Source organism: Pelophylax lessonae (genome assembly GCF_965119305.1).
Source record: "Pelophylax lessonae genome assembly, chromosome: 4".
NCBI classification, from domain to species: Eukaryota; Metazoa; Chordata; class Amphibia; order Anura; family Ranidae; genus Pelophylax; species Pelophylax lessonae.
The window spans coordinates 151,547,290-151,571,158 of NC_138771.1; the positions used below are offsets into that span (position 1 = coordinate 151,547,290).

Below are 23,869 nucleotides of genomic sequence, written 5' to 3' on the forward strand. Positions count from 1 at the left end.
CTAACTCACTGACCTGGAACTCATAGGAAAATCAGGTGTTCTAATTTTACTGGCAACCTGCATTTTCTGGCTTCGTGACTCAGAAAGTGGTCGGTTATGGCAGCCTACATATTTATCTCACTACAGTTTTTTTTTTTCACACTGTGCATGGATCCCCCAAGGTTTTCAGGTTATCATAGAGGAAGATTGCAAAGGGTTATGTCCAACAAGATTTACTCACACTGGGTTAAGTAAAATATCGGTACCCAATGACCTTCTAACATACAAACCATATAGTCTCCTAATTCAGCATGAGGCGTATAGCCTTTTACTGCTTTATTACTTTAAGAAATCCAATAAAAAAAAATTTTACATAATTATCCTATTTTTGAATGATGCTAAATTGCTTCTCTCTTCCCAGTCTTCATGAGGTTGGAAAATCTATTAATACGCTATGATTTTGAAAATATGATGTTGTTGGGGAAATTCCCATCTTAAAAGCTCCATGAAGCTCGAAGCATCTCTTTATTTTATTTGCTTTTTCCCTGACAGCTAACCGTTAAGCATTTTCTATTTATAGCTCTATAGTGCTGTTCCTATACAGCGTTAGACAACAGTCTGGAGTAGAGGAGGGAGGTAGAGCACAATGTATGTGTATACGTATATGTTATTTAAAATATTCAGCTAATCTACTGTATGTATATATATATATGTATATATATATATATATATATATATAATGCTTGATTTTAATGTTGCTTTGTTCTGAGAATAGCCTGCACAGAGAAGATAAAGCAGTTCCTGGCAGGGAAGTAGAAGAGGGGGGCGTTAAAATCAGAGTTTAATGCTGAGCTTGAGATAGATCCTTCACTGGCAGAATTAATGTGCTGCTATATATAGAAGCCTAGTGTTCCTAGGGGGAAACTTAATGATGCAATGACGTCACTGCAGGTCAGCTCCAGACTGGTGGAAGTCAGTTGCATGCATCTGGCTGCAGAATATTAGCAGGATTGGAAGGTACAAGGAGGGAATCACAGCCTGTACACCAAGAAAAAGACATCTTTGCTATGCAATGCTTTGCAATCACATGCAGCTTATTTACAGACTCTCTTCAACAATCCCTAGATTAGTCATATAGCTCATATACCTGGATACAAGAGCCTGAAAATGGGGAAGAAAAAGAGAAATCCCACTTTGCCTTCTGAACTGGAATTTGTTATGAGGTATGTGCCTTTTACTTTCTTTAAAACATTTCATCTAGCAATAGAATATACATGTAGGATCTTTGCATCCCATGCCTAGCAACTGCTGGTTCTTCCACGTATGAGGATACTGTGATTCTTCACAGTGATTTCTAAACTTGACACATATGTGTACATCATCAACCATGAAGATGCTGCTTTAAACGACAGTGCTGCCATTCATTCTGTTTACAAGCCACTTCTACACAGATATTGTTCATTTAACCAGATTATGATTCCAATGAAAATCTTGATTTTCTGTTTTTAATGTGGACCTGTTGGCTTTGGTACTCCAATTTCCCACCAGTTGCCATCCTGGTTCAAGAATGATCCTAACAGCATTATTAAATAAAAGCAAACATCGCCGGAGCTTTTAAACCCTCTGCTTGGACTCTGTACAATACAGAATTCACATAGCTTCCAAAGGGATAGTTCTCTTTGATAAATCAGAGGCTGTGTGAGACATTCACAGAAGCTCCCATCACATACAAGATATCTGCTACCAGCCATAATGGAAAAAAACATATAGTAAACATACACCACGAATAGTATACTGATTCATAAAGGCTGATGATAATATCAAACGTCTCTGGTTTGGATGATTTGGTATTGATAAAAGCAGACTAAAAAAAAAAAAAGGATAAGGAATTTAATTTTCTTAAAGTCATCATTCATACACACTCCTTGTACAGCACAGCATCTGCAAAGGGAAAAAAATGAGAGCAAGCATATAGATGTGTGTCATAGTGTTTCAAAGTGACATTGCTGCACCAGATGCAGAACAGTGAGTGAGAGCAATGTTCAAAGTGCTGGAGCCCCTAGCAACCAATCATTGCTCCTCTTTTGTTGTCACGATTGCCCTAAATTGATGAAAGGTAAGATTTCATTGGTGGCTACGGGCTTATACACTTTGCACATCATCACTGCTCTGTAAACGATCGGATTGGGTAATCCCATATGTACAGCAAAATGCCACATCGTATGTCTCATATTCACAGACGCAATAGAAGGTCTGTTGATTTTCTCAGGCAGCACTGTGCTGAATGAACAGCTGGGTTTTCCGCTATACGCCTGCATCTACAAACCCTGGCTAGTTTTTTTAGCTAATTATCTTCTGCTCATGACAGATTATGACACAGCCATCACACTGGTGAAAAATTATTCATTCTACACTCTAGAAATATGCTGGTTTGTAACCTCTTGCATAAAAGCTAATGTGTTTTACAGCCTGTTGTCTGTCATTTAGATTATTATAAAGACATTTACTTGCCTAAGTCATATCTTTATATTTTTAAGACAATTAGTCTCTCCAACCTCTGTCTAATGACAATGTTAAACTATTTTACTTCTGAAACTTGCAGTTGATGCAGTCATTTTCATTTTAGTAAAAAATGCAGTTATGCACTCAATCATGTAAGGTGGCAATAAAAAAAAAAAAAAAGAAAAATTACTTTTCATGCACTGTCAGCAACAGACTGATGACTAAGCTCCAGGGGGCGGAGCAAAAAACATGGGGGCGTGACCAGGCAGGAGCCCAGGCTGAGGTTGTCTCTCTCATACCACCAAATGTGTGGCACCAGGGAGCTTTCCTCTCTTCCTTCCACTGGTCTGCAACACCAAGAGTACATAGAACTCATTTAGTAAATCACATCCAAAGCCTACATCAGGTATATGTTAATTTTCAGATGTTTTCCTTTTAATAACTTTCTTTTATCCACTGATATACCAGATTTTTATTAACATGCAATGCCCAAGTTCTCCCATGAAAAAGCATGCATACAAAAGTAGCCATTGGCCCAGAATCCCAAAAATATACCTTATGTGGGAAGGCCCAGTGTTTTATGATGTAGATCTTTTAGTAAACCTTGCATTTCCAAGTTATTGTTTAATCAAGGGAAAACAGGTGTGTAGGCACTACAACCTTTCCACATAAGAGCTCCACCCATTGCTCAGACCTTGAGCCTGCCAAAACCTCCAATGTACCAGAATAAGGAAAGGAATAGTCTGCACTCTGGATGACATTCAAAAACGAGTGCTCCCTTATTGAAAAGACAAGTACGACGCTGTAAAAACAGCCTACGCGTTTCGGATGTTAGTCCTTAGCAATGACTAAGGAATAACGTCCAAAATGCATAGGCTGTTTTTATAGCATTGTATATGTCATTTCAATAAAGGAATACTATTGTTTGGATGTCATTCTGACTGCCGACTATCCCTTTCCTTACTTTATAATCAGTCCTGTTTTACTAAGAGTAGGTACCTTAAGGTACCCACAAATACTAGTCTAGTGATGTAAGAGTTTCTTGGATGCCCTCTGGGCCCCATACCTGGGCAACCCATTTACAAATCACATCATTCAGCCACATTTGAGGATTCCTCACTCCCTACAAATCAAGCATTTTCCACTCTAACTGTTGGTGGAGCACTTGAAGAGTCACAGATTTGAACTGTTGGATGCATGGGGATGTGTCAGGTCTTTTGTTATAAAGAATGGATTCGTAATATGGTGGAAGTAAGTGATAGTACCAGGGCTTACAAATACATCAAGAAATATATGTAACAGTGAAATAAAACAACATTTCTTAGGTATCAGACTATCACTCACAATACACAATTACGTGTCACACAGCATGGCAGGTTCCACCACCCACCCTGTCAAATGCATGTTTTATTTGCACAGATCTTGTCTGCCTTTACTTCCTCCTGAATGCCTATAAGTCCCAGAAGAAAGTCACTGATCACTTTGGGCCTTTGCTCCAGATGTACATTTTCAGCAGCGATATGAGTAGATAATCCAACCTCCAAGTGTATGCTACTAAAAGCCCACAAGGAAGAGCAGAGCTGTACCCTTAAAGACCTGGAACTCCTACTACTGTACTGACTAATGAGAAGAAGGTGCCAGTCTCCCCTGCAGTCAGAGCAGGGGATAAGAAACAACTAGGCTCTGATGCTCAGGGTAAGTACTTGCCAAAATACCTTGAGGATTATTCCATCTGCCCATAGCAGCTGGTTTGATTTTTTGGGGTTTGGATGAACAAAAAAGAAAATATGAATGCAATTTGGAAACAGTAACATTAAATTGAAAGTGCCTTACCTACTAAAAAATGTAATTTTGTTTGGCTAGGTTTCTAATTCAAACACCCCTGTCAGACACCACTATCAAGATCTGAATTTTCTTGTTTCTTCTTTAATAAATTAATACATCTTGGTCAAGGATAGCCCACCTCTGTGATTGGATAGCAAATGAGATTAGCCCTATGTACTGCACTGTGTAATAAACCCTTATTGGTTTTGCAGTGCTGCCCCTTCCCTGTGCAAAGTTCAGCAATATATTAAAACTAATCAGCAGGGATTAGTAAAGCCAGCAAAATTTGGACTGCAGTAGGTTCAGCAAATCCAATGGAAAATTCCCGAACCCAAACATAGTGCCAAACTATTCAAGCCTATGGAATCTGGATCCTGTAATTTTTTTTTCTGGCTAATTTGCAAGCTAATTTTTTTTTAAAAAAAAAGCAAAGGTAGCTGGCAATTAGGAGTGACATGTACCGATGCAAAAAAAAACATTTTTAAAAAATACTGTTCAGCATGTGGCTTTTTATATTTTATTTTTAAAGCCCATGGTGTGTGAAACACACTCAAAAGACTTACACCCGGTGCATAAAAAAGTGCACACACGCAAAACGTGAGACACACAAAAAGTGCACAAGGCGTACACATAGCCCTCCTCCGAAGAGGAAGGGCCCTAACCCTGATCCCCCGAGGCGCGAGGCTCCTGACGGGGACTGAGGTACTCTCTTTGGCCCATCTAGCCGAAGCCAGGCAGACCCCGTTCTCCAGGGGACTGCCGAAACAGCCCACCCCAAGTACTGGTGGGGCTCCCCTGAAGGGAGACCCCATGAGAGAGGGCGAACTAAGCCAGAAGGCCATATCCACCCCCTCCCAAGACGTTCAGGGCAGGCCCGAGGACCTACGCTGTACTAATCGTGCAAGTGATCAACAAAAAAAGGGACAAACGTGAACACACAACAAAGAAAAAAAAGAGTGGGGAAGGGGGAAGTGGAGAAGTGCTGGGTAGTGTCAAAGTGCAAGACCTTGACAGGCCCCCCGGCCAGAAATAAAAAATTCCTCTGGTGCTGGCCAAAAGGCCCGTCCCAAGAGGCAGGTGCAGAAAAAGTGTGTGGTGCAGTGACCAAGGTGCCGAAAAACTGAGAGTGAGAATTAAGGCACCCCTGGGCTGCCACCCCAGGAGCACGTACACCACAGGCTTTTTCGGTCTCGGCCACAATGCCACAAATTTAATAACATGCATGGGGGGATGCTTTAAAACTGCACTTGAAGTTATGGAACAGCAAACAGTAGTCCTTATAAAGTGACATTTACAAAACAAATTCTACCAGGCCCTTATCTAGGAATGCAGCCTGGGTGGCCAGGAAAGGGAGGTCAGCAAGCATGTGCTCCCCCCTTCCTGAACCACAACAGGCCATGTGCATTTCAACATGGGGGTGGGGGTACTGTGTAAGGAGGGGCGACCAACCTCTCCCTCCTTGCAAGGCACCTTTTCCTAGTGTTCAGGAAAAAGGGCTTCTTCCCCACCTCCTGTCCCTAAAAAGGGGGGTTTGTGGGGGGACTTATATGAATCTAGAAGTCCCCTTTAACACAAAGGGGTCCTCAGATATTTTGAAGCATGGGAATGAGTACAGGGTACATTATTACCCCTTATTACCTTTTCCTGAAAAAAGGAGATGCAAGTAAATGCAATGGAGTGGATTTACTAAAGGCAAAAAAACTGCGAACGTTGAAAGTGCAGTTGCACTTCTTTACCTTAGTAAATGTAAATGTGGGGAAACTTCACTTTATAAAGAATACCCAATCAAATGCAAGGAAAACAAAAAAACTAATTTTTGCTTGCACATGATTGGATGATGGAAATCAGCATTTATTAGGCTAAGGGGAAAAGTACACAGTTTATTTGTCTTTAGTAAATCAACCCCACTGACCCTATGAGAAAAGTCCTTTAAAAACTTTACTACTGCCATACATTGAAAATTGACAAAAATAGTGAGCATTTATTTCTGCACTTCTTTTTTAAACATAAAACAACCTAGGACAGCCATTGTTCCCCTTAATGGATGTGATGTGAGCGGTCATTGGTGGCTCAGATCAAAAGCTCAGTGTACAGAACCAATATGGGATCACTTTTATCAGTTTCATCAAGCTCTGCACCTGTATATTTTAGCTCCATCCTGTCTCTGCAGTGATTGTATAATAACCCAATTTACTTCCCTTATTCTGCACATCAACCCCTTCATCTCCACCTTCTACTGTATGTGACCTGTACATTAACCCCTTCCCCTCACCCTCCCTCTGTGTATGACCAGTATGATTAATAATGTCCTTTATCTAGTGCACCATTACCAAACTCTATGGGGGAGATTTGCTAAAACTGATGTACATAGAAAACAGTAAATCTCCCCCTATGTTTTATCCACCTCAGTACCACCATGTTTCTTCATTTCTAAAAAAAAGTGCAAAAAAACTAGATCACCTTGAAGTGTCTACTTTCCAAAAAAGGGTAATTTTGGAGGTGTGCATTTTTATTCTGATATATTTTATTACAGAAGTAAGGGAAACGTTATTTTCCAAATGGTTTGGCCTTTTTTTCCTTTATAATGTATATTAACCACTTTACCACCGGAGGATTTTGCTGTCTTACGTCCAGGCCACTTTTTGCGATTCGGCGCTGTGCGACTTTAACTGACAATTGGGCGGTCGTGCGACGCCGTACCCAAGCGAAATTTATGTCCTTTTTTTTCCACAAACAGAGCATTCTTTTGGTGGTATTTGATAACCTGTGCGATTTTTACTTTTTGCGCTATAAACAAAAAAAGAGCGTTTATTTTGAAAAAATAACAATATTTTTAAAAATTTTTTATATGAAATTCCCCCCAAAAAAGATGTAAAAAACTATTTTTTTTTACATTTTTGGCCAATTTGTTTTCTGCTACCCATGTTTGGTAAAAAAAAATCACAATAAGCGTATTTTGATTGGTTTGCGCAAAAGTTATTGCGTTTACTAACAAAGGGAAAGATTTCTGTCATTTTTGGTGGGTTTTTTTTAACACGTAATGGCGGCGATCTGCGATTTTTTTTGCGGTACTGCGACATTGCGGCGGACAGATCGGACCCTTGACTGACATTTTTGACACTTTTGGGGGTACCAGTGACATTACTGCAGTAATCAGTGCTATAAATATGCACTGTTACTGTAAAAATGACACTGGCAGGGAAGGGGTTAATTTTATTGGAGAGGGAGGGGTTAATGTATGCCTGGTGCTTACTGACGTGTGGAGGGGGAGGTGACTGAGTGAGCCAGGGACAGATCGGATGTCCAGCTATGCTGAACACTCCGATCTGTCCCTCCCTGTCACTTGGGAGATCCGCCCGCTTGTGTTTACACAGGCGGGCGGATCTCCACACTAGATCCCCGACGATCGGGGATGAGCGGCGGCGATCACCGCTGCTCTTCCCCTGGCCCGACTCCCGCTGTGACCGAAAACAGCGGGAGCGAGCCTCCGGCGGCGCGCAAGCGCCGCCCAGAAGGGGGAGTGTCTGACGACGTAGTGCTACGTCGTCAGACGATAACGAGCCACTCTGCCGCAGTAATATTACTGTGGGCGGAGGTAAAGTGGTTAAAAAATAAAAAACAGTAGTGATTACATAGCACCAAAATGAATCCCAATATAAAATTAATTTGGGTGCAGTGTTGTAGGATGGAGTAATTTACTTAGTTAGCCAGGTTGAAAAAGTCCATCTGGTTCAACCAACAAAAAAAAAAAAAAGAAAAATAGTATTGAAATACAATCCCATATATATCCCATATGTAATTGTCAGTTCAACTATCACAGCACTGAAAACTGAAAAATGGCCTGGTAATGCAGGGGTATTAGAGGCTGGTACTCAAGTGGTAATACCATTTAAATTAAAAAAAAATAAACAATGCCCTTCAATGCAAACCTAACATCAATCATGTAATCCAGCAATGTAGATCCTTCGTCAATCACGATGACCCACCACCCAACAATATAACACTGCCACCATGACGACCCACCACCCAAGGAAATTTCCCCACTGCCATGAAGACCTGCTATCCAAAACTGTTACCCCTTCCCCGTGACAACCCACTGTCTGACAATTTTGCCCCACCACACTACTGCCACTAAATGACAGATCCCTTGTAAACAGACAAAGGCAGGGATCCCAACCATTGTGTTTACTTTCCAGCTGTATCAATTTGTCATTAAGCAACAGTAGCGCAGTAGGTCAACATCATCGGGCAGCAGGTCATTGTGGCAGCAGGGAAACATTGTGGTCATGGGTCTTCATGATTGACTTTGGATTTATATTGCTGACGGTCATGATTCACAATGGATTTGCATCAGAGGACATTACTTACATTTACTGTTGTTTCAAATAAATGACTTTTTACAGTGTGGGTGTATATTTACTTTTGATTTTTTTTTTTTGGGAAATGAGTAAAACTTGATACTAATATACCCCATACTAATTTACTTGGGGGGTGGACATCTTGAGGCTTTCTTATTCGTAATCCCCCCTCCACATTTTCTTGGGGACTAGATGTGGAGAAGAGGTTCTTGTCCCTCATTATATGGAAAGGTACCTTGCAATGGGGAAGGCTTGGCTGCTGTCCATTAAAAAATGGGGGAGGGGGCAATGTTGCACTGCCACTACTTTCATAACAGATGACAGAATACACAACACTACTAGAATGTCAGCATACAACTGGGGAACCTGGATAAAATAATTGACCATGTATGGTGGGTCAACGACATGGGACATTTGACTTGAACATGAAGTTCATCCCTTCTTATCAGAATTTATCTTTCACTAATTTATTGTCAGTGTAAATAAATCTGGTTGGTTGTTACATGCTGCTGCATTTTGTGATTAAATAATACTGCTTAAACTGCCATATTAAATATTATCCTGTGGTTATTAATTGCATTAATTTTAGGACAGTATTCAAGGTAAAAATGGAAACAGTAAACATAATGATGGCAGTAATCAAATGTATAATAATAGCCCAATCTGTGCGTCTCAGTTCGTTATATCATACATTCAGCGGCGCTTCAGCACACACAATGTATGTGTGCAAGTATATTAGTCAGTTCCTGCAGTGCTTCAGAGCCTGCAATTGCAAACTAGTCCCAACTCCACAGGATGTGCAGTCACAGCCAGCAAAAAGATTTCTCCTCTGATGTTCAGCACCAGTGATTGTACACACAGTATCACTAATCCTTCACCACACCGACTGTGCACCCCTATGAAGTGGCCACTCACCGAATTGCCCTTGAAATATCGCCTTTATGCATAAGCTGCATGAGCCCTTGCTTCTAGTTGGTCTGTCGTCTCTTAGGCACGTCCAGATCCTATCCGTCCACCAGGGGTCACTATCAGGCTGTATATCTCCTCAGTGCAATTTGTAAGCAAACGACATGAAGCAAGAGAGTAGTGTAATACTGTTTCGACTTTATTAATTAAATAAAACTTCCCTCCCCTTCAGCGTATATGCTTACATTTCAATCACCCTTTGCACGCATATCATAAACACAAAGGCTTTGAAAGGTACCGCCGCTCGCCGACCGCGAGCTAGTCCCTGCTGTGGATTACAGCGCTCCTGCGGCTAACAGGCGAGATCCAGAACAACATCGGTATCCTCCCTTCGTCTCCTCAGCAGCAGCGTACGTGCATCCTGACCGGTTTCGTCTGGTAGACTTCAACAGAGGACTAACGTGCGCTGCTGCAATCAAGATTAATGTATGCAGCCGGAGGACCTCCCTCCCATCATGATTGGTTTACACCACTGATGGGTTCAAACACCTCTTCATTGCCATTACCTGGCCTGAAGGAAATTCAATATGGACATACCATAGAATCATTTTCTAAATACCGGAAAAACAAGATTAATCGATACAAAACAAAGTTTAATACCGCTATTAACTCTCTTATTACTGCAACCAGTATCTGAATGGGTATTCCCCGGGTTTGAATCACACAGAACCCCAGTTTTTTTCAGATTGGCCATCTTTGCCCGATCTGAGCATGTATGTTCAAAATTTCCAAACCTATCGATTTGTAAAAATTGGTCATGGAGTTCTTTCTACCCCTAATTCTACATGCCATCTTGCCCTATCCGGATGCATACATCTTAAGTACTACTAATATTTAAAACGGTTATGCTAAAATCGATATAACCAAAATTTGACACAAAAATAAACCTACAGCACCTGGTATTCCCAGGTGGTCTCCCATACAGGTACTAACCAGGCCCGACCCTGCTTAGCTTCGGAGATCAGATGAGATCGGGCATGTTCAGGGTGATGTGGCCATAGGTAAAATGTAAAATGTAAAGTGCATTCTAATGGTGAAACCATCATGTATGACCACTGTCCTCAAGATGTCATACTTATTACATAATTAGCACATGTCATGTAATTTCTGATATGTTTTAAAACCAGTAAATGTCAAATCTTAAATAAATCATTTCATAAATAGTAGATACATAATAAATAAATACATTAACTTCATAAATAATAGGTACAATTCATATGTTGAGATTACAAGAAAATGTTGTTCATAGAGGCCAAATCGCAAATATAATATATAAAATTCGCTCTAAAATATCTTAGTCCATAACCAATGGTACTAAAGGTTAAAATATATAAAAAATAAAGGCGTGTTGCCATAAGGAATCAATGGTCGAGGCATAATCATAAATTCGAGTAAAATTGGAGAAGGATAAAAGTATATATAAAATTTTGTATATAAAAATCTATATATAAAATGGAATCCATAAAACGTCCTGTCTAAAAAATATACTTAATAGTTGCTTAAAAAACAGTTCAGGTCAAGTTCTATATTTAACCCGTTGGGCGCCAAGGAGTTTGTCTTGTAAATCCATTCAGTTTCCTTTTTGGACAGTTCTCTTACTCTATTGCACCCTCTCCAGTTGCTTGGCATCTTTTCTATACCCCAAAATTTCAGTGCTGAGGGGTCTTTATCATGCTTTTCCCTGAAATGTAGTGGGACACTGTGTTCCTTGAAGCCTGTTGTTATTTTATAAATGTGCTCAGAAATCCTGATGCCCAATTTTCTCTTTGTTCTTCCTATATACAACATACCGCAAGGGCACTCCATTCCGTATACCACGTGGGTCGTGATACACGTGATACACTCCTTTATTTCAAAGGTCTTCCCATTTGCTCCTGAAGTGAACTCCGTTAGACCCCGAAAGTGTGTATTCACTTGTCTGCAAGCCTTACACCTTCTGCATGCGTGAAATCCAGACAAGTCCCAGAACATCTTTGGTGGTCTGGGAGGGTCCAAAACTTTCCTCACCACTCTGTCTCCAATAGTGGGAGCCTTTTTGTATATAAATATTGGGTTATCCGGAATCACGGGGCCCAGAACCTTATCAAGCTTCAATATTCCCCAGTGCTTTTTCATGATAGATTCAAATTCCCTGAACTGGACATTATAATTTGTTATGAAGCCCCATTGGTGCGATTCATTTGGAATCTTATTAGTTGGAGCCAGGCAGGACTCATGTGAAACCGCCAGTACTTCTTTCACTGTCTCCTCCAGTACCTCCGGTCTGTATCCCTTATCGGTAAATTTGTCTGTTATCACGCGTGATTGTTCCAAAAAATCCTCCTCCAAGGTGCAATTCCTCCGTATCCTCAGCAATTGCCCCTTGGGGATGTTCCTTAGCCAGCACGGGTGATGGCCACTGTATACTGGAAGATAGCCGTTTCTATCTGTAGGCTTAAAATACGCCTTAGTGATGATCCGTCTGTTTTCGATCCGCACAGATACATCTAGATAGTTAATTTCTTTTTTGTCCCATATACATTCTAATTTGATGTTGTGTTTATTTATATTTAAATGCTCAGTGAACTCTGCTAGCGATGTCTCTGTACCAGCCCAAATAAAAAATAGGTCGTCGATGTATCTTTTGTAGAAGACGAGCTGCTCTTTTCTGTGGGCATATATACTCCTATCTTCCCACTCGCCCATAAATAGGTTGGCGAGGCTGGGTGCATATTTTGCACCCATCGCCACACCTTTCTGCTGCGTGAAGAATTGTCCCCCATACCAGAAATAGTTGTGGGTTAAGCAAAAGTCCATAACTATCCCCAAGAATTTTTTCTGGGTATGTGGTATGTCCTCTCTCTTACTCATTGCCCAATTAAGGGCTAGTAATGCATCCTCGTGCTGGATAATTGTGTAGAGAGATGCTACATCAGCTGTTACAAGATATATCTCAGGGGCATCAGGCAGAGTTAGATTGTCCAACAAGGTTAAAAATTCCTTCGTATCTTTCAAATACGCTTTTAATTCAACCACACTTTTTTGAAGGAATACATCCAAGTATTCCCCAATTCTTGAGGTCACTGATCCGATACTGTTTACTATCGGTCTTGCTGGAGGGCAAGACTGATTTTTGTGGATCTTCGGGAGCGTATATATGGTAGGTACGCGATTAAAACTTGGGAATAAATATTTTTTCTCCTTCATAGTTAAAATGCGTTCATTAAAACCAAATTCAACCAAATTGCACAAATCCCTTCTATACATCAATGTGGGGTCCTTAGGTAAAATCCTGTACGTGGTGACATCATTAAGCATGCCTATCAGTTGCTCGTGATAGAATTCTTTCTTTAAAATAACCACTCCCCCTCCTTTATCTGCTGGTCTGATCACGACCTCTTTTCTGTTTTCTAGGGCCTCAATGCCCTCTTGTATGTATTTAGGATTGGCATTCCTTATTGGTTTTATTTTCTCCAAGTCTGTCGTTATTAATTGTTTAAAAACCTCGATGTTGTGGTTGGACGTCTGTGGAGGATTAAAAAGCGAATTGTTTTTGAGTCCACTATTAACACTTGTTGTTGCCGATGGGACAATATTCTCCCGATTTTTACCTGGGTTTATATTCAAGAAATACTTCTTCATATTCAATTTTCGTGTGTATTTTTGAATATCCATGTAGACATCAAATTTGTTTAGCGACTTTTTAATACCGCATTTGAGTCCCGCATTTAATACGTTGATTTCTTTTTGGTTCAGCTCTATTTCAGCCAAATTATAAATCCCTTTTAATCCTGTCCCAGCCTTCTTTTTTTGGATTTTTCGTCCAGCTCGGCAGCCCCTACTTGTTGATTGTTTGTTGGCATATACTGGTTTGTTGGTTGTGGGCCGTAGTCCCTCATGTCTCTGGGCGCTTCCCTGTTCCAGGGTCGACCCCTCCATGGTCTCCCTCCTCGTCCCCGACCCCTCCCCCTCCCACCTCTCCATAAAAAAGGACGGAAACCATTGCCTTGTTGTTCGTTTTGCCTCCAGAGGGGTTCAAATCTATTCATAGTTGGTACCCTCTGCGGGGTATGATGCTGGAATCCCTCTTTTCCATTTCTGGTGCCCTCCTTGTTTATCTGCTGTGATGTAGGGCCACCTGGCCTGATGGTGTTCACAGTGTTCGCTGGTTTGGGCTTCTTCCATGCGTTTTTGGCCTGCTGCCAATTATTTTTCCTGGGGGTACTTACTTTGGCCATTTCTTTCATCTGACCTGCACTAGTTGATGGTCCCTCATCATCCATAGTCCATCTGACTTCAGTATCATTCACCCCTTCCTGCATTGGAATTTGCCATAAATATATCTGCTTGTTCCTGAAATCGTTAATATCCCTCTGATATTTCTTAACTTTCTTCTTCTGGGTATCATTGTCCAATTTCTCCAATCGTTTTTTAATATCTGTATTGAATTTTGTCACTAATGGTGTGTCTTTATGTGCCTCTAATTTCTTCTGTAAATCTGCAATTTTTGCCTCCAGATACAACATTTTCTTACGTTTTCTCTTCAGTATTAACTCTTGTAATTTAAGACCCGATTGGTTGAAAAAATCCAACCATTCAGTCATAGAATCAATATCATCAAGCCCGTCTTGAGGGGCCACCTCCCACCTGAGGCTCCTCATGATGATTTTGTCCTTACTATATTGCTCAAAAGTGCTAATGTCCAACCAGGTCCTAATTTGTTTTTCAAGGACATTGGATAGGGCATTAAGGGTACTTGAAATATCATTGTCAATCTGAGTGGTTTCTTGTCCACCAAACACTATTTTCAGGTCCAATTGCCTGTTTTTCAGATATTGCACTGCATCCATAGCTGCCAGGTGAAAACTAGAAAAATATTGTAAAAGGTAACTGATGCTAAAAAACGTCAACCACCCGCCCGGCGCTAAAATATATATATAAATCAGTGTAAGGTATAAAGAAATAAATATATCTACTCAAATCATGAATAAATAGTAAATAAAATCATGTAGATAAAATCATGTAAAACATGTCACTCTGTGCATCCTTTTAATGCACTAGCTGCCACTGTAAACGTAAAACTTGCAAAATCAAATGTATAATAATAGCCCAATCTGTGCGTCTCAGTTCGTTATATCATACATTCAGCGGCGCTTCAGCACACACAATGTATGTGTGCAAGTATATTAGTCAGTTCCTGCAGTGCTTCAGAGCCTTGAAAAACAAATTAGGACCTGGTGGGACATTAGCACTTTTGAGCAATATAGTAAGGACAAAATCATCATGAGGAGCCTCAGGTGGGAGGTGGCCCCTCAAGACGGGCTTGATGATATTGATTCTATGACTGAATGGTTGGATTTTTTCAACCAATCGGGTCTTAAATTACAAGAGTTAATACTGAAGAGAAAACGTAAGAAAATGTTGTATCTGGAGGCAAAAATTGCAGATTTACAGAAGAAATTAGAGGCACATAAAGACACACCATTAGTGACAAAATTCAATACAGATATTAAAAAACGATTGGAGAAATTGGACAATGATACCCAGAAGAAGAAAGTTAAGAAATATCAGAGGGATATTAACGATTTCAGGAACAAGCAGATATATTTATGGCAAATTCCAATGCAGGAAGGGGTGAATGATACTGAAGTCAGATGGACTATGGATGATGAGGGACCATCAACTAGTGCAGGTCAGATGAAAGAAATGGCCAAAGTAAGTACCCCCAGGAAAAATAATTGGCAGCAGGCCAAAAACGCATGGAAGAAGCCCAAACCAGCGAACACTGTGAACACCATCAGGCCAGGTGGCCCTACATCACAGCAGATAAACAAGGAGGGCACCAGAAATGGAAAAGAGGGATTCCAGCATCATACCCCGCAGAGGGTACCAACTATGAATAGATTTGAACCCCTCTGGAGGCAAAACGAACAACAAGGCAATGGTTTCCGTCCTTTTTTATGGAGAGGTGGGAGGGGGAGGGGTCGGGGACGAGGAGGGAGACCATGGAGGGGTCGACCCTGGAACAGGGAAGCGCCCAGAGACATGAGGGACTACGGCCCACAACCAACAAACCAGTATATGCCAACAAACAATCAACAAGTAGGGGCTGCCGAGCTGGACGAAAAATCCAAAAAAAGAAGGCTGGGACAGGATTAAAAGGGATTTATAATTTGGCTGAAATAGAGCTGAACCAAAAAGAAATCAACGTATTAAATGCGGGACTCAAATGCGGTATTAAAAAGTCGCTAAACAAATTTGATGTCTACATGGATATTCAAAAATACACACGAAAATTGAATATGAAGAAGTATTTCTTGAATATAAACCCAGGTAAAAATCGGGAGAATATTGTCCCATCGGCAACAACAAGTGTTAATAGTGGACTCAAAAACAATTCGCTTTTTAATCCTCCACAGACGTCCAACCACAACATCGAGGTTTTTAAACAATTAATAACGACAGACTTGGAGAAAATAAAACCAATAAGGAATGCCAATCCTAAATACATACAAGAGGGCATTGAGGCCCTAGAAAACAGAAAAGAGGTCGTGATCAGACCAGCAGATAAAGGAGGGGGAGTGGTTATTTTAAAGAAAGAATTCTATCACGAGCAACTGATAGGCATGCTTAATGATGTCACCACGTACAGGATTTTACCTAAGGACCCCACATTGATGTATAGAAGGGATTTGTGCAATTTGGTTGAATTTGGTTTTAATGAACGCATTTTAACTATGAAGGAGAAAAAATATTTATTCCCAAGTTTTAATCGCGTACCTACCATATATACGCTCCCGAAGATCCACAAAAATCAGTCTTGCCCTCCAGCAAGACCGATAGTAAACAGTATCGGATCAGTGACCTCAAGAATTGGGGAATACTTGGATGTATTCCTTCAAAAAAGTGTGGTTGAATTAAAAGCGTATTTGAAAGATACGAAGGAATTTTTAACCTTGTTGGACAATCTAACTCTGCCTGATGCCCCTGAGATATATCTTGTAACAGCTGATGTAGCATCTCTCTACACAATTATCCAGCACGAGGATGCATTACTAGCCCTTAATTGGGCAATGAGTAAGAGAGAGGACATACCACATACCCAGAAAAAATTCTTGGGGATAGTTATGGACTTTTGCTTAACCCACAACTATTTCTGGTATGGGGGACAATTCTTCACGCAGCAGAAAGGTGTGGCGATGGGTGCAAAATATGCACCCAGCCTCGCCAACCTATTTATGGGCGAGTGGGAAGATAGGAGTATATATGCCCACAGAAAAGAGCAGCTCGTCTTCTACAAAAGATACATCGACGACCTATTTTTTATTTGGGCTGGTACAGAGACATCGCTAGCAGAGTTCACTGAGCATTTAAATATAAATAAACACAACATCAAATTAGAATGTATATGGGACAAAAAAGAAATTAACTATCTAGATGTATCTGTGCGGATCGAAAACAGACGGATCATCACTAAGGCGTATTTTAAGCCTACAGATAGAAACGGCTATCTTCCAGTATACAGTGGCCATCACCCGTGCTGGCTAAGGAACATCCCCAAGGGGCAATTGCTGAGGATACGGAGGAATTGCACCTTGGAGGAGGATTTTTTGGAACAATCACGCGTGATAACAGACAAATTTACCGATAAGGGATACAGACCGGAGGTACTGGAGGAGACAGTGAAAGAAGTACTGGCGGTTTCACATGAGTCCTGCCTGGCTCCAACTAATAAGATTCCAAATGAATCGCACCAATGGGGCTTCATAACAAATTATAATGTCCAGTTCAGGGAATTTGAATCTATCATGAAAAAGCACTGGGGAATATTGAAGCTTGATAAGGTTCTGGGCCCCGTGATTCCGGATAACCCAATATTTATATACAAAAAGGCTCCCACTATTGGAGACAGAGTGGTGAGGAAAGTTTTGGACCCTCCCAGACCACCAAAGATGTTCTGGGACTTGTCTGGATTTCACGCATGCAGAAGGTGTAAGGCTTGCAGACAAGTGAATACACACTTTCGGGGTCTAACGGAGTTCACTTCAGGAGCAAATGGGAAGACCTTTGAAATAAAGGAGTGTATCACGTGTATCACGACCCACGTGGTATACGGAATGGAGTGCCCTTGCGGTATGTTGTATATAGGTAGAACAAAGAGAAAATTGGGCATCAGGATTTCTGAGCACATTTATAAAATAACAACAGGCTTCAAGGAACACAGTGTCCCACTACATTTCAGGGAAAAGCATGATAAAGACCCCTCAGCACTGAAATTTTGGGGTATAGAAAAGATGCCAAGCAACTGGAGAGGGTGCAATAGAGTAAGAGAACTGTCCAAAAAGGAAACTGAATGGATTTACAAGACAAACTCCTTGGCGCCCAACGGGTTAAATATAGAACTTGACCTGAACTGTTTTTTAAGCAAATATTAAGTATATTTTTTAGACAGGACGTTTTATGGATTCCATTTTATATATAGATTTTTATATACAAAATTTTATATATACTTTTATCCTTCTCCAATTTTACTCGAATTTATGATTATGCCTCGACCATTGATTCCTTATGGCAACACGCCTTTATTTTTTATATATTTTAACCTTTAGTACCATTGGTTATGGACTAAGATATTTTAGAGCGAATTTTATATATTATATTTGCGATTTGGCCTCTATGAACAACATTTTCTTGTAATCTCAACATATGAATTGTACCTATTATTTATGAAGTTAATGTATTTATTTATTATGTATCTACTATTTATGAAATGATTTATTTAAGATTTGACATTTACTGGTTTTAAAACATATCAGAAATTACATGACATGTGCTAATTATGTAATAAGTATGACATCTTGAGGACAGTGGTCATACATGATGGTTTCACCATTAGAATGCACTTTACATTTTACCTATGGCCACATCACCCTGAACATGCCCGATCTCATCTGATCTCAGAAGCTAAGCAGGGTCGGGCCTGGTTAGTACCTGTATGGGAGACCACCTGGGAATACCAGGTGCTGTAGGTTTATTTTTGTGTCAAATTTTGGTTATATCGATTTTAGCATAACCGTTTTAAATATTAGTAGTACTTAAGATGTATGCATCCGGATAGGGCAAGATGGCATGTAGAATTAGGGGTAGAAAGAACTCCATGACCAATTTTTACAAATCGATAGGTTTGGAAATTTTGAACATACATGCTCAGATCGGGCAAAGATGGCCAATCTGAAAAAAACTGGGGTTCTGTGTGATTCAAACCCGGGGAATACCCATTCAGATACTGGTTGCAGTAATAAGAGAGTTAATAGCGGTATTAAACTTTGTTTTGTATCGATTAATCTTGTTTTTCCGGTATTTAGAAAATGATTCTATGGTATGTCCATATTGAATTTCCTTCAGGCCAGGTAATGGCAATGAAGAGGTGTTTGAACCCATCAGTGGTGTAAACCAATCATGATGGGAGGGAGGTCCTCCGGCTGCATACATTAATCTTGATTGCAGCAGCGCACGTTAGTCCTCTGTTGAAGTCTACCAGACGAAACCGGTCAGGATGCACGTACGCTGCTGCTGAGGAGACGAAGGGAGGATACCGATGTTGTTCTGGATCTCGCCTGTTAGCCGCAGGAGCGCTGTAATCCACAGCAGGGACTAGCTCGCGGTCGGCGAGCGGCGGTACCTTTCAAAGCCTTTGTGTTTATGATATGCGTGCAAAGGGTGATTGAAATGTAAGCATATACGCTGAAGGGGAGGGAAGTTTTATTTAATTAATAAAGTCGAAACAGTATTACACTACTCTCTTGCTTCATGTCGTTTGCTTACAAATTGCACTGAGGAGATATACAGCCTGATAGTGACCCCTGGTGGACGGATAGGATCTGGACGTGCCTAAGAGACGACAGACCAACTAGAAGCAAGGGCTCATGCAGCTTATGCATAAAGGCGATATTTCAAGGGCAATTCGGTGAGTGGCCACTTCATAGGGGTGCACAGTCGGTGTGGTGAAGGATTAGTGATACTGTGTGTACAATCACTGGTGCTGAACATCAGAGGAGAAATCTTTTTGCTGGCTGTGACTGCACATCCTGTGGAGTTGGGACTAGTTTGCAATTGCAGGCTCTGAAGCACTGCAGGAACTGACTAATATACTTGCACACATACATTGTGTGTGCTGAAGCGCCGCTGAATGTATGATATAACGAACTGAGACGCACAGATTGGGCTATTATTATACATTTGATTTTGCAAGTTTTACGTTTACAGTGGCAGCTAGTGCATTAAAAGGATGCACAGAGTGACATGTTTTACATGATTTTATCTACATGATTTTATTTACTATTTATTCATGATTTGAGTAGATATATTTATTTCTTTATACCTTACACTGATTTATATATATATTTTAGCGCCGGGCGGGTGGTTGACGTTTTTTAGCATCAGTTACCTTTTACAATAATGATGGCAGTGTTTGCATCATTTGCAATTTACATTATGATGGTTTCTTCCATAAAGGATCTTGGGCCCTATCAAAGTAGATGCACACTCTATCGACATGAACAGCCCAATCAGATTTGAAAAGCAGGCAGCTTCTCTCGAATTGACCATTTGTTTGTCCCAAGGCAGCTTGTCCCTCAGGTATTGTCCACCTCCATATTGACTGTTCCCTGGTCTGATCACTATCCGATCCTTGTTACTTGCAGCTCATTAGTGCTCTAACCTCTCTTATCTACATGGTATCTGAATGATTTCCTACTGCCCTAATCTTCTCTGATCGAAGATCTGCGACTCTGCTCTAAAGAATATTTTTAACCTAACATTGGCTCAGTTCAGTCCCCAGTCATCTTATGGGAAGCCTACAAAGCTATGATCCAGGGCCATTTAATTCAATATGCTTCCCGTCAGAAAAAAAGCGAGGCAGACACAGATCTCTAGATTAGAATCAAACCTATTGAAACAGAATCCAAGTAAGCAATAAAGAGTTGAGGTGCATAGGCTCAGGAGAGACCTTGATCTGTGTCTGACTGAGAAAGCGGACCGTCACTTGAGGTGGACCAAACAAAAATGTTATGCTAACGGCAATAAGCCTGGCACCATGCTGGCAAATAAACTGAAATAATTTGCTCCTAGACAGCCTCAGTACCAGATTCCAAATCCGTACATCTAATCCAGTCAACATTTTGGACGAATTTCGACACCACCTGTCGAAACTTTACTCACCTCCTAGGGCTACATCCCATATAGATCTCACATCTTTTCTCAATGAAACTTGCCATCCTTAAATTCTGCTCATCGGGATGCCCTAGGCGCAGACATTACAGAAAGACAAGTGTGACAAGTTATTAAAGACCTTAAACCTCACAAACGCTCGGGCTCAGACGATTTTACGGCTCTTTTTTATAAAAAACTTTCGGATATAGCTGTTCCGTATCTAACTTCCCTTTTCAATAACATTAAGCAAGGTAAATCTTTACCCAAGAACATGTTACAGGCCTCTATTGTAATGCTCCCCAAACCAGATAAAAACAACTTCTGCTCAATCTCTCTCCTTAACGTCGATATAAAAATCTTAGCTAAGGTACTTGCCACCCAACTAAATCGCATTTTACACTGTTTGATCCATAAAGATCAGGTAGGCTTTGTATACCCCCTAGGCAAGCCGCAGATAATGTTCGTTGCACGCTCCTCCTCACCCACATGGCACATTGTCGAGCTAACCAACTAACCCACAGAGGTGTAGGAGACTCTTTCCTAAAATGCATAGCTGCTTTATATAGCGACCCTTCAGCTACTGTAAAATACATGGGACATGTTTCATCCTCCTTCGTTATAGCCCCGGGGTACCCACCAAGGATGCCCCTCTCTCCACTCCTCTTTATTATTGCCTTAGAACCTCTAGCTGAGCGCATCCCTCTCAATCCCAATAGCAAAGGCATTGAATTGGCCGGTATATATCACAAACTTGCATTGTTTGCCCATGATATTTTGATGTATATCACTTCTCCACATACTACGCTCCCTAATTTGGTATCTCTATTAGACTACTTTTCCTCCCTCTCAGGTCTTCATGTTAATCAGGCCAGGTCCCGTGCGTTGAACATTTTTTTAGCAGATGAATTCTTCGGACAGCACAAGATCATTTTTCTTTTTAATGGTCTGATTCCATCCCATACCTTGGGATCAAGCTTACTCCAACATATTTGGCTCTATATAGTGCTAATTATCCTCCCGGATATATGTGATAAAGATGACCCTTCTGCCCAAGCTGGTATATCCATTTAGGGTTTTACCCGTCTTGATCCCCCCACATGTTCTACAGTCCTTGCAGCACCTCCTCTTTAAATTTTTCTGGGGCTCGACCAAACTGAGGTTAAACAGACACTTACTCTACAAGTCCAAGATCCAGGGAGGGCTATGGATGCCGAACATTACTTATTACTACTATAAGGCAGCCCAGATAGCACCTTTGGTCCAATTGTTTGCAGGAAAGGTCACACCACTTGTCTTAACCCACACCCTTTTGGTGTGGGATTCTATAAAATATTCAGCTCAAATGATTTCACCATGTTTCCCTCTTCTAGAGATATTTAACTGTCCCTTATTCCCCCCCAGTCTCGAGAGTCCCATCAGTGGGGATTTCTTCCTTTCTTCCTTTCTTCCAGAGGCATAGTCTCCTTCCAATATCTCAAAGATACATATGACATTCCAGACTCAGAAACATTTCATTATCTCCAAATCCGCCAACTACTAGAAACCTTGACAAAAAACCATGATTGGTCTACGACCACAATGGCATTTGAAATTAGATGCAGGACATTGCCCACCACTCATGGTCTCATCTCCTTATTATATTATTTTATATTAAATAATGCTAACTTGCATGTCCCATCTTACTGCTCCAATTGGAAAAGGGACCTCAGCACCACACAAACCCCAGAGACATGGAAAAAACATCTAGGACTCATTATTCCATTCCTCTAGCAATATCATAGCATTGGAAATATCCTTTAAAGTTCTCTCTCAGTGGTATTTTACCCCAGCTAGAATTGCAAAATGCCTTGCTTCTTATCCCTCTACATGTTTCAGAGGTTGCTCAGACCTAGGCGAAATGAAGCATATATGGTGGACATGCCCTAGGGTTAGGCGCCTTTGGATTAGGGTCTAGAACATGGTCAGTTTGGTGCTACATATAAATCTACAAAAAGATCCCTGAGTGGCGCTCTTTCACAAACGATAGATGGCGCCACTAAACGTGAGCGCACACTAGTGACCCACATCTTCACAGCCACAAAGCAGGCAATCGCAAAAGAGTGGAAGACGCCGACTCTCAATTTTCAAAAAGGCAAAAAGCAGGATGCATGGCAGATTGGTGAATGAGAAACTGATGGCGATTATAATAGACACACAAGATAAATTTTAACGCACCTGGCAACCCTGGCTAGACTATTTCCCATGAACGCAACCACCCACACGATTTCTCGAACTGTAACCAATTATCATGGGGAGCCCCCGGGGCAGAGATGGCCTCTTTCTCCTTTCTTCCTTCTTTTCTTTCTTTCCTTCTCTCTTTAGTTAACCCCCCCTTTATGTTTGTGTGTGCCCCTAAGCAGGAGATTAAGCTACTAGCTTAAAAGCACTAGCCGCAAAGCCCTGCTTCAGATATAAGGTACATCTCATCTCCAAGTAGGGCTTTGACATCTGTTCACCTAATGAAGTGATCAATTGGGATCACTGTCTTATGCTATACTATGATGACGGAGAGGAATTCTTCCTGCTTTAGATCATTTTCTATACAGTCTTTCCATTTTCGCATTTGAGTGGTCTTGCCCCCATCCGGACACAGTTAGCTCCCAATAAGGGATGCCCCAGGGGCACGACTGGCATAACTAGCAAACCACAGAGTTCCTCATACTTATTCTTTCTCAGCATTCTGTTTCTCTTTTACCTCTGTTGCTTACTACTATAAGTATTCTTTACCTACAGAATGACCACCTCTTATATCATGGTTGTAACAGTTTAAAAAAGATTTTGAAACAAAAAATATAGCATGTTTCCACGCTTTAACTCTTCAGGACCAGTGCAGAAATTTTTTTAGGGCTTGAGTTGCTGTAGCTGCTAAAAGGCTAGATAGGGCCCAACCTGCTAACCTTTTTACCTGCTTTTGTACACTGTCACTAAGCATATAAGATGTTGATTGATAAATGTGTGTTGAGAGCAGGAGAACCCCCCAAAGTATATGTGCACAGCAATTGCAACAAGAG

At 40.9% G+C, this 23,869-nt stretch overlaps 1 long non-coding RNA gene across 1 annotated transcript in view; it reads left to right on the plus strand.

The window, feature by feature from the left end:
* Nucleotides 1–976: 976 nt before the first annotated feature.
* The window catches only part of LOC309554451, a 51,805-nt gene continuing 28,912 nt past the window's right edge, over nt 977–23,869 (plus strand). The window contains exon 1 of the long non-coding RNA XR_014225234.1: nt 977–1,202. This is a non-coding gene — a long non-coding RNA (uncharacterized lncRNA). The remainder of the gene's footprint in view (nt 1,203–23,869) is intronic.